Raw genomic sequence first — 19,115 nt, forward strand, 5'->3', positions numbered from 1 at the left:
AAGGATTCCTCCTGCCCCAGTCTATACTGCTTTCTCCAGAGTGGCAGGCACTGCAGAATTGCATGAAGAAGAAAATTCATAGCTCCCAAGCACTGAATCGTTCTTGTCAGATTTAAGGGTAGTTTGCCAGTCATTCTGTCTATATACAGTATGCCTACAGGAGATATATTCTTTATTTTTCTTGTAAACTGTCATCTATAGGTTTATAACTGGTTGAGTATTAATTCATTTCACACTACAACTCATTTTTGAAATACAGTGAAGTATTTGTAAGGAAGCTTAATTTAAGTTACTCCTCAAACCCAAGATATACGATACTGCATGTGTCAAACCCAAAGCTCAAAAATTATGAATAAGGTTTAAACCATTCCCTCATGCTCTGAGGTTATTAAAATAACAAGAATGATAAATCAATATTATGGAGGGTTTTTTTTTTTTTTATTTCTGAGGGTTCTTTTTTACAGGATATCTTCTTCTTGCCTTAGAGTGTAATTTTATTTATTTATTTTAAAAATTTGGGTTTTTTTTAAATTTTAAACACCCTTCTGTTTCTTGATATTGTATAGATTTAAATCTGCACAATATTTCATATTGATATAGATACTACAAAATATCACTTGTCAATATTTATCTTATTAAGAATCTTGAGAAAACTCCAAGAATTGTGCATTAGAGCTAAGCTGTTCATACAATTTTAACAAGAGATTGAACACTCAATTGGCAGTACAATAACAGTTCTTTAATAGTGGTAGATGCTAACTACTATGGGCATACTGTCCTGAATATTGCATTGCTGTAATATTTGAAAACAACGCCCTTGAACAAGTCAAACATACAATTTATTTTAAGCATTTTGACCACAAAATTCAGTATGAGGTGACATAAACTTATGCTCTTGTGTCCTTTAATTGAACAGAAGGAAATTATTTAGAAGAACTAGTTCTTAATTCTTTTTTTAACATTGACATCTTCTAGTTCTTACTACTGTGTGAACACGCAATCCTATATAATATTAAAAATATTTTATTTTAATAACAAATATCAAAGGTCAACAAAATTTGTATCTGTCAACTTTCTTCATTGGTTTAATATGATTTGTCACAGGCAAAATGCATTACTTCCTATTAACACCATTAAAAAATGGACATCTATGTTTAAATTTCAATCAGAACATCTGGAATTTTACATTCTGTAAAAGTACAGAATGAAACCTCGAAATACAGAATGAAACTTAAAACATTTGCCTGGAAGACTTGTAAAACATATTAGGCAAGAGAAATTTAAAAAAAACAACAAAGAAATAAAAAGATCAGGGATTTGAATATATAACACCATTCCAATGCAAAACACTTAAAGGGGTTATCCTATGTAACTCAGAAGCTATTTCTTTGTGAGCACATGAAGAAAATATGGATTCTAAAAGACGTTAAGTTTCAGTTTTTAGGAATCTTATGAGTTAAAAAGTTTCAAAACTGCTAGCACCTAAATAGTTGAGGTTTGAGGTTTGATTTTTTTTACAAAAAGGCCTTCAGAGATGGGGAGAGGGTTTTGTGTGGTTGCTGATGGAGTAAATGAATCTCTGGGGGTAAAAGAAACATCTAGATTCTATACTACAACAGCTATTTCCAAACCCACAGACCTTTTCTATTGCCTTGCCTATTTTTTAGGGATTTTTAAAGGCTGTCCTTGTAGTAGGACATCCCTGCTAAGAATACCAGGTGTAAGCTTACTCATTCTTTTCTCTCAGAAAAATAAATTTTGGGGTACTCACGATATATAGCAGCATTCATGAAATTTGTTGGACCATGCTTTAAAATGCTTGTATCGTAACTCATTTCCAATTGTCTTCTCTTTAAAATTGCAGCTTCTGGTTGGAAAGGACATGTAGAAGCTCTTTTTAAAGAGATTCTGAGGAGTGCGTGGGGATGTCATGATATCAAAGGAGGTGGGTTTATTTATGAACTTAGCTTGTTCCAGTTTTTAGTGGAGTTTCTTAAATCTACCAAAAAAAGTACATTTCAGGTCATCATTTCTTAGTTTTAATATTAGTTATATGTTTGTCTCTAAATGCTTCTAATTAGAAGAGTCTTAACCTTGTATTATTTGATGACAACTAGCAATTTAGTTGTTGATGTAACTTTGTAAATAGTTACCTGTTTTTCAGAGAACTGCTTCTATTTGATGAGGGTATTTAAATGTTTTATAAAAGCATATCTCAGACTTGTCAGACAGCATATTTTGCACTGTTAATATTTAAAAGAGATTAATTAAATGTGAAGTCAATGATTTTCAAGTTGTGCTTTAACTTGCTGTGTCCTGTCAAAAGGCATATGTTTTCTTGGCTGATAAAAATCTTCTTAAAATATACACTGGTAACATGAAAACATCTGTATTATCCCTGATTTTTGTAGGATCCCTAGTGGTTAGGTCATTAATTAATATTTTTATTTTTATTCAGTTTTTACCACAGCACTCCATTTAAGGATTACAGCTGCCTCCTGACCGCAATCCTGAAAAACAAAGGAGAAAATGCCTTCCACTAATCAAAAAACTGTTAAGTAATAAATCATAATTTTCAAGCACCTCTCTTGAGATAATACAGAAAAATGAATTGCATGTAAAGTGCATGAGACAGACAAATCTTATTGGCAGCCTACCTCATTCTGTGTCAGGATACCTCAGTTTTTGTTGTGCTGTTACATCATCTCTGTGTGTCTGTTAGTAATATATTGTATTTAACTCACATGGAGCATGATCCAGTTTCAAAAATCCTTTTACCTGCTTCATATCTCTTATTATAGGCACTTTCTATGGGTTTCTCCTGCTAAAGATCTGTGCTGTTTCAGGAAAGTGCAAGTATTTTAGTATTTTCCCATTATGCATTCTGTGGTCTTGTAAAAAAAAAAAAAAAAAAAAAAAAAAACACCCCAGATCTATCAGACAAACTTGCACAGTTGCCTGTATAGCATGATAGCATGAATCCCTGAATCCCACAATGCTTGTCAGATTTTTGAGAAACTTTTGAGCAAGTATTTTTTGCAAAAGTACCTGATGATACTCAAAGCAAATAAAATATGTCCCCACTTTATAACAATAAAGATTATTTTGGGGATATTTTTTGATCTGAGCATTCTGTAGAACTCAAGAGATTACTGAGTGCCAGTTATTTATGTGTAAATATGCATCAATAGGATATCTACTGATTTTTGATATTGTCACAGGATTCTCACGCAGTTTAATCTTATTGGTGTATTGAGATTTCTTAGAATTGTGGCAGAACAGGTGGAAAGGCCTCTCAAAGCTGTGATATCTATCTAGACAAGACCTTTGTTAATTGATCTAATGGAAATGGAGTAGAGCTATATCTGTGATGACTTTAATGCAGAATAAGGCATCAGTTTAAAACACTAGGTGGTAAAACAGTAAAGCATGAGGGCATGCTAATTTCTAAGTTTGAAGTTTGTTAGGTTGGGAGATTAATATAAACTATTTGCAAATTTAAATTGTTTGAATTTTTACACTATTTATGAGATCTCTGGGGTTCAAACAATGCTCATAAGCTAGGAAGATTAATGAAATAAATGTGTTTAAAGAATGAAGAAAAGTACCATAAAATTTTTCGTCACCATATTTATATGTAAGTCATGTTTGTGAGATTGTATCTGTGATGTAAGGACACATCATTTAATATCCCTTGATTATCTTGTCATATCAGGTAAAGAGGTTTTAAGGATGAAAGAGTAAAGTATCACCAAGCATTTTCTCTGTAAGCATAGTTGTTTGATATAGTAATAATGAATGTTTACTTTCCCTCATAATTTCTGCTTGGCTAAATCTATGATTAAAAAAACAAACACAAATTAGTGATTAGTGCTGTTGGTCAGAAACAAACCAGGCAAAGAGTTTAAATAGATTAAACCTAATCTCCATCATGCCTGCGATCAGCAGAGAAGCCTACATACACATACTTTTTTTCCCCAGTTCTTACAGAATTTCTTCACTTCTGGGGAATACTTTGGATCCAGTTCCCCTTTCAGATTCTTCTGAAACCACCAGCCCCTCTCAAAGCTTCTTCCTCTGATGGTGATGTTGATCTGAAATACCTCTTTCAATCTGCACGGGCAAATATTGTTTTTGAGATTTGTAGTGCCATTAAATGTAGATACAATAAAAGTTATATGAAGGGTGAATGAAAGGGAATATCTGAATGTGGAAGCAAGAAAAAGAAGATGAGAAAGGCTTTTAGAGTGTCAGGTATAGGTGACACTAGGTTATCCACAGAATACCAATGGGACAATTCTCAGAGCAACCAGTCTGGGAAAGCAGAGAAGAAAGTAAGAAAAGAGAGCCTGCTCCCAGAGCAGAGCAGCCTCAGGCAATTGAGAAGTAATAACAAAAAGAAAGAGAACAGAGTTGGAGACTTGACTTACAACAGGAGACTAAAGGAAATTCACAGAAATTAATGAGGACAGACACTCAAATTTTCTTAACCATTATTAGATCAAAACAAGCACACAGTCTCCTGTCTAAGAAAAAAAGTTGTAATGAAGGCTTAGTAAAAGCTGTCTTGCCTTCCTATTTCATTGCATGAAATTCTGGCCAAATCACTGGGTACATACAACTTGTGCCTGTGTGCTGAACAGTCTGCTTGGATGTAAGCATTTCAGGGCATATGAGGGCTTGGCTGTATGACCAATGCTGGTTTCCATTTAAAGTAAAATGTTTTTCTCCTGCACTGAACATTGCTATATGGTTGCACAAATTTTGCTGCATGCTTTCCTTCACTGTGGAAGTGTGTTTTATCTCTTTTAATGGTTGTCAATATCATTGCTTGAAACAGAAAATCAGTAGTATAAAAACAAGAGGACTGGCTGGTGTACAACGTGGTTGTATTGAATACTTCAATGGGTGGTTGTATTGAATACTTCACCACATAGGATGGGTTCCAGAAGACACCTGTGCAAGGTGCTGGGCATTTGGAGGAGACTGTGAATTACTGGGAATGCATTTAATGGAGTAAACCAAGGAATTAACGCTTGCATACATTAACCAGGTAGGAAAAGTATGTAGATAAAATGAAGCAATATAATGAATGGTAAAATCTGAGAGTTTTGAGGGAGAATGGGGGCTATAGATTTCAGAAAAAGGTTATAAAATAGTAATATTCCAGCATTCCTTTAACCAAAGGGGTATAACATGAATCTTTACCTTAAATTGATTGTGGAGGTTTTCAACCCTAAATAAAACCCAGCTGTGAAGCCTAGAGCATACTTTCATTGTGAGTTTTCAAAGAAAAACTTGACTAATTTTACAAGAAAGTATGAATAGTAGAGCTATAATTCTGTTGTAGGAGAGGTGAAAAGGTATTTGGTCCTTGTATGAAAATATTTAATCTTCCTGACACCATAGCTGTAAGGACCCATTGTTCATAAAGTATAAATTCCTGTTGTAGTACATCAGCTTGGGAGAACACAGAGGGAACAGAGAGGGAAAGTGTCATTCTAATGACACTTGTCATTAGAAGATGAGAGATTAAATGGGGCCTTAAAAAGGCAAATATTTCTGTGAACAACATTTATATCCTTCCATCACACACATCTACATTAGAGCTCCTAAATCATCTTGGAAGTCAATGATTAGTGAAATTACCTAAGATCTTCTCTACAATTTATTTATGTTTCATAAGTTTAAAGGAAAGACTTTATGCAAACTTTTACAACTAGCTTTTCATGACAAAGCTTTCAGGGCTGTCTTGGGTGGATATTTTTAAAACCCATGCAGGCTTTCAAAAATACATAAATTTACTAGATTTTCTAAAGCATAGATTCTCTCTTCTAAGATGACCTAAGTATGCTCAGGTTAAAAAATATTCTTCCATTCCTAGAAAAATGCTTATGCACAAATTTATTCTTAAATGTTTAAAGTAATATACATTTAAAATTAAGGGTATGTTGAAGAGTTTTTCGATCTGACACATATTGTATTCAAGTCAGGTACTACATGTATAGCAGTCATGACAAGAAGAGTGAAGGTGTGTTAGAAAGAGTATTAAGCAATGGTCCCGTGAGCACTAGGACTAACTGCCTGATTGTCTGCATTTTCAATGTTGTGAATGTGCATCTATGCTGCACTGGGAATAAGCAGCAAGGCCAGATCATTGTGTCCCTTGTAATTTGTGCTCTGTTTACTGCATACATCTCATGGCTCGGTTTTCCTTCCAAAGTGTGTTCCCAGAAAAGCAGCTGACAAGAAAATTGAATTTCTTCATTGTAAGCAATGCAGTCATTGCTACCGTATGAACAGGATTTCCTCTATCTCTCTCAATACTGCTCTGTACATGGATAGGGGAGATACGGAGCACTCCATAAATCATTTCTGCATAAGCAAGGGCAAGCAAATGGTGATTCATACTGAATAGAACTGCTCTGTCCTCTGTGCATATATATATATATATATATATTTGTGTGTGTGTCTATGAGGGACTAAAAACCTGCTGTAGGCACACAGGCAAACAAGACAACTGCCCAGTTAATTTAGAGCAGTTTTTAAGATCTACACTGAACATAGTTCAGTTAGAGTTACTAAAATCAAGTCTTTTGCGTCAAGGAAACTTATTCATAAAAAAAGTTATACTCTAGTTGAGGAGAATATTCTCAGGGAAGGAGAGAATGTATGACTATCACTATAATAAGTTATATCCTCCAAGCCTTTAAGATACTGAAATTTTGACTCATATTAACTGTTTTCCTGAATGCAGATGAAAATAATCATGAACTTTTGTGCTTTCTTAACCTGATGCTTAAAGCCAAAAATGCTTTTTTCACTTGACCAGCAAAAATTTGCTTAGAACAGACACATGATTAGGATCTTCAGGTTTATTTTGCTATGCTACATTTTATAAAAAACATTGTTCTCCATTTTCAATATAAGTTCTAGAATTACTGGTGTGCTCATGGTCTCTCTCTGCTAAAAACATCATTGTGAAGAAAAACAAAAAGAAATAGTGGTGAATAATGGGCATAAATTTTGATTAAGAATGGATATTAATGATTTTTAAATCAACTTATCAGTTTTAAGTATATGTTTAAGTTTCATTCATATAAATGTTTGTGAGAAAATGAATGAGTATTCATGAGAAACAATCTGAAATTGATCAGTGGCATTCAATAATAACCCTCAAACAGTCAAACATCAGTGTTGTCAAGGTATAATTATTTATTGAGGAACTTCTGTGGAACCCTTTGTCTAATGGCTCACTTGGCTCAAGGTTTTGATCATTAAACTTCTGTGCTTTTACAGCCCAGTCACAGTCTGCCAGAAATACAAAGAAAATAACCCTAGGCACCAGCACAGGCTGGGGGACGACCTGCTGGAAAAGCTCCTTGGAAAAGGCCCTTTGTGTCCTGGTGGACAGCAAGCCATGAGCCAGCAGCATGCCCTTGTGGCCAAGAAGGCCAATAAGATCCTGAGGAGCATTAGGAAGAGCATTTTCAGCAGGTGGAGGGAAGTGATCCTGCCCCTCTCCTCAGCCCTGGTGAGGCTGCCTCTGGAGTGCTCTGTCCAGTTCTGGGCTACTCATGACAAGAGAGACACGGAGCTCCTGGAGCAGGTCCAGGGCAGAGCCACAAAGGTGATTAAGGGACTGGAACATCTCTCTTATGAGAAAAGGCAGAGAGAGAGAAAAGGCCTTTTCAGCCTTGAGAATAGATGAATGAGATGAATGAATGTCTGTCAGTTTCTGAAGGGAGGGTGTCAAGAGGATGGACCCAGGCTCTGCTCAGTGGTGCTGAGCAATAGGACAAGCGGTAACAGTGAGAAACTGATACACAGGAAGCTCCACCTGAATTTTTCTCTGTATGTCTGCTCTAAATACTCTTGACTGTGCTCTCTACAGCAATTTTAGAGGAGCACTTCACAGTCTAGAAGGCTAGATTACCTCAGGCATAGAAGACACTATCCTTGAGCAGCAAATTAGAGAAACAGTATAATAATCTCTTCTTCTATGTAGTGGAGGATAAAATAGGAAGTAGTTATGAGGATTCAATTCACTTTTATATGTAAAAGGGCTTTGAACTCTTCAGCAGAGAGCCCCAGGGCTGTGCAGTTTTCTATACTGATGGTAAATGAATAGCAAAAAAAAAAAAAAAAAATGTGAGCCTCAAGTCTGTTCCCTGTGCTTTAGTCCCAAAGAGATTAGGTTGCAGTGATGGCTGGGATACCAGGCAACTTCACACTTAAAGTGAATGGCATAAAGACTTCTACAGCTTGGTTTGTAGGATTGTGAATTTTTTTCAGGAGAGTGGTAAAGGAAAGAGGGCAGATATGTGCTATATAAGATGCTATATAATGAGATGGAATACGATTTCTTAGTTCCTTCTTTTCTGGGTCTGACGTACATGTAGGATACATGAACTAGCAGAATAGCCTGAGGTGTTTAATTAACTCCACCTCCTTGGATTTTACTCCAGCTGTGACTTACTCATCAATGGCCTTCCCTTCTAAGCAGTCCCTTCTGGACCTTCAGGGTGTGAAAAGTGTCTGTGTGAGACTGTTGGAGGCAGGAATCAGTGAACATTTGTACATCAGGATCTCTAACCATCCAGTCATGCACAAAGTCTGGAAGGATTTCCTTGCACAAAGAAAGGATGACACAAAACACACACCCTTCAGAGCAAGTGAAGTTATTGACATATGTGTCTATCTATGACCTCCTTCATTCAGAGAGTTTTCCTAAAACACCAGGGTATGAATTGTTCATCACCTTCTTCCTCTGTCAAGACATGGTTGCCCACAATGGCTACAAAGTGGGTGCTGGTACCCATCACTGTTACTGTGATGGTCACCAAGTGATTATTTGTATTTTGCAGGGACAACTATCACACTCTGCTGTTTCCTGATGCTAAATTGCATTATACATCAGTCAACTGGAAATCACCCCTAAGTTTCCTGTTTTGCTGGGATGCCTAAAACACTAGAAGGGCATTTGATTTTTTATTCCTAATTCTTTCTTGAATCTCCAGGGTCCCACCATTTGTTCTTTCCATTTTTATTTTGTTTCCCTAGGATCTCAGAGATTTTAAATTTAAGCTGTCAGCTTTGCATCACATGTGATACCTTTCTATTTAAATAACTTTATCCAGCCTGCTAAAGAACACACACTTCTTGACTGAAAAGCATATAAGTGAATTGCTAAGGCTTGTGGCTACTCTTGGAATACATATAAATATTTCTTTACATTATTTCATCAAACAAGGATTTGAATGTCTCTCAGCTGTTTTACCTAGTGCTTTATCTCACACCGTGACAAACATGGTCTCTGATGTGTTTCATAGTAAACAATTCCTTTGCATTTCCTGTGCTTTTTCGTATCTTTATGTAATACTCTATACTCATATATAAAGACATATCCAAATATTATTGCTCTCTTTAAATGCAGTTGGTTTTCTGTATTATTCATTCTAAAAAATTACATCCTAGCTAAAAATGTTTTTATTGAAGAAATTTGCTCATTGCTTTCTTTCAATACTCATTGATTTTTTAAAATAAATGGCAGGGTGATACTACACTGCATAAAACATGAGGATTTTGGTGCAAGTCCAAATCTACTGCAGATTTATGCATAGATTATCTTGAGCTGAACTGGAATATTTTTTCCCCTAAATTCTTAACCTACTTTTGCTTAAAGCTGTTTTTTGGTTTGTTGGTTGGGGTTTTTTTAACATGCTGTTTCTTAACTTTATTACTAGAAGTAAAAGGAGAGTCATAGCTGATCACTTTAAGAAAAACATTAATCTAGTTGATATATCAAAGGAGTACATTAAGTGGGTAAAAATAGTCTGTTGAAATAAGCCTATCTTTTTTATTGACAGCACCATGTGAACTTTGACTTCCTTGCCCTTTATCTCCTCTGTTAATTTTCTTAGTCTTGACCCTTCAGGCTTTGGTTTTTTTTTTTTTTTTTTTTTTTTTCCCTGTGGCTGAAGAAATTTTTCCATAATTTTGAATATGTTTGAAAATTCTCTCTTTTCTCTGTTAGAAACATTTCCCATCTCTTAATTCAAATTCTTTTTGAAGGCATGTCTTTCTCCTGAGGGTCAGAAATGTTCAATCATTGTATATAGGTCATGGACACTGTGTAAAATAATAAAAGTAAAACAGTAAGGAGAGATGAATTGATAGGGTCTGGACAAGCCTCAGGGTTAGTCTCTTAAAAATGCAATTTCCTAGGTTAAAGTTTATTTTGCTATAAAGTACCTGTGCAATAAATTGGAAACATTACAGAATATCCTTCCATTCACAATTCTGTGAACAAGTGAATTTGCCTGAACTGATTCTGGAAAATGCTTTCACTTTTTTACTTCATAAAAAAGGAATGATGAGTGACTGGAAGAATTTAACTTTGCTTTTCCAGTGCAGGGAAGGAGGCAATGAAACATGCTTGACATACATTTTAATTCTCATCATGAATTCTGGTTTAAAGTTGACCTCTTGGTGCACTCTCCTTATTTGTCTGAATGTTTGTAGAATATGGAAAGATCTCTGTGCTGCCTAAGTCCTGGTTACTTAAGCACTTTGAGTCAAATATTTTGTTTAGTTGCCTCACCATCAATTTAAAAGCTTGATTTTAAGCACTGAAGTCAAAAACCCTAACTCTAAACTGTGTTTAACTTAGGAATAGGGAGGGAGTAATGTAAGGGAAATCTGATATTAATTTGAAATGTCCTTGTCCCTAAAACTAAGGATACAAAAATACATTGAAAATTATTTTGGCCTATTTCCCTCCACGAGGTACATTTTTTTATTCAACCATTATTTCTGACAAAAGTGTCTGTTTTGAAAGATCTTCAAATTTTAAAAGATCCTCCAAGATAAGGTCAGCAAATTTTTCAATTGATATTCCAATATTTTAAAAGAGTTTTCCTTTAGCACTTGGAATTCTTATCTAGTTGAAAACCTTATAAATGTTTTGGGAATTTTTTTTCATAGCTAGTAATTTTGAAAAATTTGCAACCTGCAAATGGATCCAGCCTTAACCTCTGTCATAGATATTTTGCATTTTTTTCTCATGATTTTATAGGGCAGGACACCTCAAACATTTGTTTTTGTCATATAGTTGGTCCAAATATTTTCAAATTTCAGCTGAACTGAATTAAATCTTTCTTTTAAAGGATGTCAGAAAAAGAAGAAAGTAAATGCAACTTTACAGATGTTCATTGCACATCATGAAACTCTCACTGCAGAATAAAAATGTAGACATGTCCCAAGATCTCGATTCAATCCCATACATGTCCTTGATGGATTTTTCTTTAAGTGGTTGTGTTTATGGTGTAGCCATTATAATTAGATCTTTTAAAAGTTTCTCTCAGGAGGGGGCATATATGCTGCAGTGTTTTGAGAGGTTTCAGCTGATTTCAGCTGATTATCAAGCAATAAAAAAATAATTTCATTGGTCTTTCCTTCGGGTACCTTCTGATGTTCTGACAATCACTCTGACCAGTCTGCTTTAAGTTATCTTTGGATCTTGTGTTTTATCAGCTAGAAAGTGTGAGGCATATGAAAATTTTCTTGTTTTCACTCAGTGAAGTTGTGAAAAGATGTAGAAAGAAAAGAGTTACTATTTTGGCTGGAAAATAGAATGTGCACTGGAAGAAACCTGTATTTAAAACAATTCCCCGGATATGTTCAAGGCCAGATTGGATGGGGATTTCAGTAACTTCTTCTAGTAGAAGGTGTCCCTGACCTAAAAAAATCCAAACAAAAGATCCCCAAAAGAGTCAGAAAAATTTTGAATCCATTTGGATATCCATTTGGTGCGGGATTGGTTAATATCATATTGAAACAATATAAGTAAGATGCTGCATTATTTTAAATCTGGAAGAGAAAGTTCTTGCACATTTTAATATTATTTCCCCTGAGACACATGCTGATGTTCCTTAAAATATATAGTTCAATAAAATGTAGAAATATATAATGAAGATAATAATTTCGTAGGAGTTTATGTGAGTTAGCAAGAGAAACTTTTTTTATTTTAAAATAAGAAAGTACATGTATTTGAAAGTATCAGAAATAAAACATAAATCATTCAATATCTTTACCTTCAATATTAGCCAGCCCTTAAATAAGATTCTTAAAGAAACTTGGTTTGTTTTGCTCTTGTTGTTGTTCCAGTGCAATAAACAATCTGATATGGCAATGAACTGGCAGTGTTGGAATATTTCCATCCTGTTTTTACAAAATCAGATAAAAAAGTATTTCTGATTATCAGTTTAAAATTTCAGAAAATTCTCTTTATTATATGTAAGTTTGTAACACTGTGGAAATTCACCATCACTGACCTGACTTGTACCCCTAGGACTTTCAGTAATATTGGAAATGAACTCTTGGTTTGCTGTTCTTTTATTTCACTCTTCCTTTTTAAACATGCTTTACATCAGTGTACAAATTTGGTAATTGCTACCCTTTGAAAATGTGTTTCTCAGAAGCTTTAAATCATCCTTATCTCACCATTTATGGCCAGAAATATGTGCCACAAAATATCGTATAAAAGTGTACTTGTTTGGAAAGCATTTATAATTATATTAGAATTAGCTAAATTTAGAATTACTGTACTAAATAAGCTCAAAAATTTTTACATGTTTCCTTCTGTATTTTTATTCCTCAGTGATGTTTTATCTCTGTGTGTACTGTTTTTCAAATAATATGATTTAACATGTTAAAAATATATTACTTTGATTGAATTTTTTCTTCTTTTTATACCAAAGTTCATATTAAGTAATCATAATGGATTTAGTATTTATAGCACCATAGTAGTATCATTATAGATTATCTCTCTTTTTGCTAACAACTAGTATTTCTCATTATTGATGGTTGTTTGTTTTTATTTTTTCTTCTTCTTTTTATATGAATTAAAAACTTTAAAAAAGTCTGTCTTGGCTGAGGATATATCTTATTGGCAATTAAAGGTTTAAAGACTTTTAAGTCTTTAAAGGTTTAAAGAATTTTTTTAAAATACCAACTATTTACCTATCTTCTTTTTCATCTCCCATTCCTTTTAAAAAATACGTGAATTTAAAAAAAATAGTTTCATAAAGTAGTTTATACCTCTTGTGAAAAAGATAAACATTCAACTACTATTCAGGACAATAGCCAAATGTCTTAATGTACTTCATAGAAAGAGTCAGCATAATTCCCTCCGATAGGTGGTAATTAATGTGCTCATGAACATTCTTTCACATACATTATAGCTTCCTTAACTGCTCCCTGTTCCTTGCTTTCAGCTATCTAATTAATTTGGTAATGTAAGACTTGACAGGTGGTTTTAATTTTCTGCACCACTGAGAGGGAGACATGAGATTGCAGTCAGGGAATACAAATATCACCATGATATTTATTTTAATATGATGATTTTGGTTGATTTTCTTGAGAATGTGTAAGGCTATTTTACTGGCTTGGAACAAACAGGGATGAGGGATTTAGGCTGTTCATATTGCCAAGTTGTCTGATAAGATTGTGTTTTACAGAAAATAATTCTCTTGTGCACTTTTCTGTCTTACAATTGTTGATGTGAAAGTATTTTTAATGGAAAAATATGCTATAACACTTTTTGATATAATTGCAAGAGTTTTTTAAGTTGGAGACCTTCTTTTAGTAGGTGTGTCTCTGAAAAGAGGGCTTAAGGACTTTAAAAATGATACCTAAATAGTACAACAGTTACAGAAATGCTAAAGACTGGTTAAAAGAAATGCTATTCTCTCCTCCCATCCCTGATAGTGTCATAATTTTTGCCTAAATGTCCTTGAATGTCTTATAGGGCTAGAGTGAATAACTAGATAGTTCTTCCTATTTTGCTCTTACTGCTGCAATAGTGGATTGTCTTGCAATTCTGGATGAATGGTAACTAAAATGTGCATGAGAGACAAGAAGTATTTCCTGCTCACTTATAGAAAATTGAGATATGGCATAGATCAAGAGGCATTTTTACAAAATACAGGTGCTAGGGGTAATAGAGGCAGTTTTAGGTGAAAGGCCCCTAAAGACAGATAGCTTGATTTCTGATGGATTTTACTATTCACTAGAAACTCTTTCTTTGCACACTATTTCTGTACTCTTAAGAAATAAAGCACAATAGATTTTATTCCATTTTATATTATTTACAGAAACCCAGATTTAAAATTACTTGATAAGTAATCTTTCTGAAGCAGTCTTATCTGTGTTCCAGTCTTCTGTAATGCTTATTTGTGGTAAGCTATGTAGCTTCTGAATAAAATAAAAATACTTAGAAGAGATAAATAACTTGTACAAAGCAACAGAGTACTAAAAAGGAAAAGAATGAGAGAAACGTTCATATAAGGTTTGAATTCATCGGTCTTGTCCCTTAATTTGTGATCTGGTTGCTTATCCACTGCATATTGTCTTTTGAGTACCCCAGCCTCAGATAACCTTGGGAACTCTTGGCCAGTCTTACACTTGCAAGAGAGGGAGGCAACAGTCATGGACCAAATTGTTTCTTAGGAACACTTAAGGACTCAATTAGGTGGAGGAGTGGAATGTTGCTAAGCACTGCCACAAGAAAATGCAGTGGAAGTTCATTCTCAAAATTTCAGTCTTCTGTGCAGAGGAGTAGGTTCGGAATATAAAAGATTATTTAGAGAATGTAAAATCAGCTTTTTCCGAGGGGCTCCCTAAGTGGAAGTTGCAGATCTTTTTGATGACTCCTAGTGGAAAGGTGATTATCCCCTCAAGTCAATAGATTCTTGCACTCGCATCAAGATGCCACCCTTCATGAAGGGCTGAAACTTCTGAACAAGGAAATGATGTTTAAAGTGATCATAGAACCCTTTAAAATTATCAAATCATTTAAGTTGGAAAATACCCGTAAGATCGTTGAGTACAACCATTAATCTAACATTTCCAAGCCCACCATTGAACTGTGTTCCTCAGTGCCACAGGTCTTTTAAACACATCAAGGGGTGATGGTTTAAACACTTGTGATGTGTAAGGGGTGATGATAAGCTCTTCCGATGCCTGACTACCCTTTCCATGAAGAAATTTTTCATAATATCCAATCTAAACCTCTTCTGGCTGTTTCCTATTGTTTATTTCTTGGAAAAGAGACTGACCCCACCTTACCACTACACCCTTTCAGGTTGTTGTAGACAGCGACAAGGTTCCCCCTCAGACTACTTTTCTCCAAATGAACGAAAGAGCACCAGTTCCCTCAACCACTCAAACATTTCCTGTAGAATCTTCAACAGCTTTGTTGCTCTTTGGACACACTTCAGCGTCTCAATGTCTTTCTTGTATGGAGGTGACCAAAACTTAACACAGGATTTGAGGTATGGCCTCACTATGATGTCTGTTGGAGTCCAGCTAAAAAGCCAAGGAAACCCTTTTCCACTCTCCTGTATTCATTACTGTTGATGTAAATACTGCTTCTGTGCTTCCATTCTTATCTGATAGCACATTCAATCTGGTATGACCATACTGACCTAAGCTGTTTTCCCAAATAAAAATCTCCTTGCTGCTTCCCTGTATGTTGGCTTTGGTAATGGGATACTTTACCAGTGCAATGCTTATGGGCAGCACAGTGAGGGTATCACCTAAGGATTGATTATCTTTGAAAATCACATTCTATTTGGAGCGTCTAAAAATGAATTGAAGTCTAGGCAGCCAGATTTGAAAATGGAATGCATACCGAATAAATGGACAACCTTCCCTGTGTGAGATACAAAAAAAGCCAAGACGATATAAAAGATTGAATTGCAATAGTGAAACCTGATGACATTCCATCCATACATGTTAATGAGTTTGTCATAGACTAAAGGAAAAAACCCAAAAGCTTTGTCAAAAGTGTCATCGGTACATAAGGCCATGATCAACTTTTTACTGAGATCAAGCAGGACAGGAGTGCTACTTCATTACTTATCACTTTACCCGCTATTTGAATTCCCTCAACACACACAGAATGGTAGAGGGACTCAGGAACTCATCTGCAAGTTTAGAGAAAGGATTCCACTTCCATGATAAAATTATTTCTTAAATCAATGAGATTCTATTTGTCATATTACCTGTTGCCCTAGATATTTTGCTTAAATATTAATCTATTATTAAATATTAGTGCAGAGTAAAATTGCAAACTGAATCACACATTTGATCAGTGACTCTGCATATACAGCCACTTAATCATGTTGGAAAGCATGTTCAGCTTTTCACAGTTCAACTGTCAGCTTTGTGTCCATTCTCATCTCCTTTCTTTCCCCTATGTTTCTAAAGAAGTGGGTTCATGAAATTACTTGATGACAGCTTTCCTTTTTAAAGGTCTGCCTGGCCTTGATGTACAATCTTAGGTATTGACTTTCTGTCATGAGAGCTTGGACAAAGTTCCAGTCACTGTTTATCAGTGGCATAACTCTGTAGTGTCAGATCTGAATTAATCCCGTTAATGAAATATTCTTTAGGAGCAGGTAAATGGCTGCCCTTGTAAGCTGAAGGCTGTGTGTCCTTCTAACCTCTAGAATCCCAGAATAACTCTATTTCTTGAAAGACAAAGAGAAATGTTTTTCCAGAGAAGAGATGGCAAAGAACGATTGACCTGCAAGTAAGTAGAAGAGAAATGGCTTCAGGAATTTCAAGAGGCTAAGGGGATCCTTAATAGTTCAGAAATAAAAAGTTAAGGAAAATCAGTAATCCTTGGAGCTCTTCCTTTCTGAGCTACAGTGAACAGCAGACAGAAAAAATACTGACATGCAAAATTAGGCAGCTGCTTATTAAAAGGGCTGTGTGTAGAAACCAGAGCAGGCATTCCTCTTGTGGAATAGAGTCAGATAGAAATAACAGTTGCCTCTCTCCTATTGAGAGGCAGCAGCAAAAATGCATGGAAAATGATGCCAGTAAAGAGCTTTAAATTTGCTAAATGTATACCTGGCAAAAGAATGCTATGCAGTTATTTGTTTGGGCCATCTGCTTTTGGATAAATAAAAATGATTAATTAGAAACCATAATTAGATAATTGTGAATGTGATCTCAAGTAAGATTCTGGCTCCTCTTAGTTTGCTAAAAGCAGACATTCTTAGGGAAAAATGTCATATGTCTTTCCAGACTAGAAGTCTAGAGATTCTTTTGTCTTCAGAGCATCTAAATTGCTTTTGCCTGTCAATATTAATGCTAATTTTTTTTAATTGTATAAACTATAACTTGACTATTCTGCCAACTAGTAGGTTTGGCTAGTAAACAAAATGTGAATAATCAATATGATTTCTTGACATGCGCATCCAGTGGATTTTCTATGGCACAAACCTTATTAGTAGAATGTCAGGAGATCTCTTTGCAATATGGAGCTACCTTAAGTGAAAAAATAAGGCCAAGAGTGCAGTCAGTAGAGTCCATGGTGCATTAAAGAAGAAGGAAAAAATTATAATATCTCCTACTCAGAAATCAAAGTGTTTGAGATGTTAATATAAGTTAGGGATGTTTGATATGTTAATATAAGTTAGGGATAACTGAAAAAATGCAGTTATTGCAGTCCAAGTTTTGAAAAAGATCAGTAATAGTTTCTGGTATTAGTGTAACACAACTGATGTATTTTCTCCTTGGAAGAAGTTCCTTTACTTCCATTCACAGAGCAATGGCACAGAACCTCTGTAGGGCTCTACTTGTCTATCTAAAAGTGAAAAGAGAGCAAGCAGGAGCAGAGGATTGCTTACATACCACCATTCCCTGCCTTCCCCTCAAATGACCAGGAGTTATAGACACGTGGTGCAGAGAAAAGTGGTATGTGAGAAGCTTTCTTTTGGAGACACTCATTCCTCCATTATCGTTTGCCATTGAATGTGTTCTCCATCACTATTAATACCTTCTCCAACAACTTTAAAGGTTAGGAAAGAGAAGCTAAGATGAGAATTATGTAACCAAACCTATCTAAGCTGTGTATTATTGCTGCTTTTGAAAATGGCATATATGTAATGTGGCTGCCATGACTGGTGATCAAAATGTTAATGGAAGCAGTAGGGAGTCCAAGGAGTTCTGGAGTGAATGGGCAAAGAGTATGGAAAGGGAAACCACTGTCATTGTTTAGCTTTATAATAGAGCTTCTTGAACTGCTTTTTGTGTTTAGGTATGAATGTTTTAAATTTTCTTCATATTTTATTCCAAGGGATTTAGTGCTTGTCATGCCCAGTTTTCTTGCTTGAAATCTTCTTTTAGTTAATCAGCATTTTATGTTTCCTACTCATAAACCTCTCCGATGAATATAATGACAGCTTTTTTTACATTGTATAATCTCATGTTGTAAGAAGCGCAGAGGTGCTTTCCTTTTTATTGTCCTGCCAAGACTTCCCCATGCAGCAGGAATGGATCTCTTATCATTCCACCTCTATGGTCAAATCAATAAAAAGTGGCTCGCTAAAGGTATATTTGCAGTTCCAGTCATCTCTACCTCTACCTGTTATCTCAGGGGCAAAGAGGCAGATGAATAGTTTTCTCTAAACAAACACATTCATTTTGCAGCTTTCTAATTGAGATTATCTCCTTGGTAATGCTGGGTGTTGTCTGCTTTTACTATATCAATATTGTCCCCTCTGAAATTTTTAAAATGTCAACATGCAGTTATATCAAGAAAGACTAGCATTCTCTCCCTAGCATGACTAAAGGATACATAGAGTATCTTTCTCCAGTGATTTTATAAAAGTCACTCAGCAAATCTACAAATTCAGATCTGATACTCCTGAGTAGATCATGCCATAGGTTTCAGCACATGCATCTTTCTCAGAATAGTGCAACAGGTACAGTTTTAGTCTTGTAGGTACAAGGTGCTTGTTGCAGGTTCTTATTTCACTACTTCCTTTTCTCATAAGCTGGAAGAAATCTGAAAGTAAATTAAATGTCTCTTTTTCTCTGGTGATGTATGAAGAACTAGCTCATGGGACTCTTTGTTGAGCCATGGCTTAGTACTTCTGGAAAACAAAAATTCTTGAAATGATGTGAGGAACTCATACCATGTAAATGTGCATCCAAGGATCACTGTTTGGTGTTCTAATGCATGAGATACAACTGAGCCAGGTAATCTCCCTCTCCTTTTCTTCCTAATGATTCCTCCTACTCACATGATTTCCTAGTAC

The sequence above is a fragment of the Anomalospiza imberbis genome, chromosome 1 (genome assembly GCF_031753505.1).
Source record: "Anomalospiza imberbis isolate Cuckoo-Finch-1a 21T00152 chromosome 1, ASM3175350v1, whole genome shotgun sequence".
NCBI lineage: Eukaryota > Metazoa > Chordata > Aves > Passeriformes > Viduidae > Anomalospiza > Anomalospiza imberbis.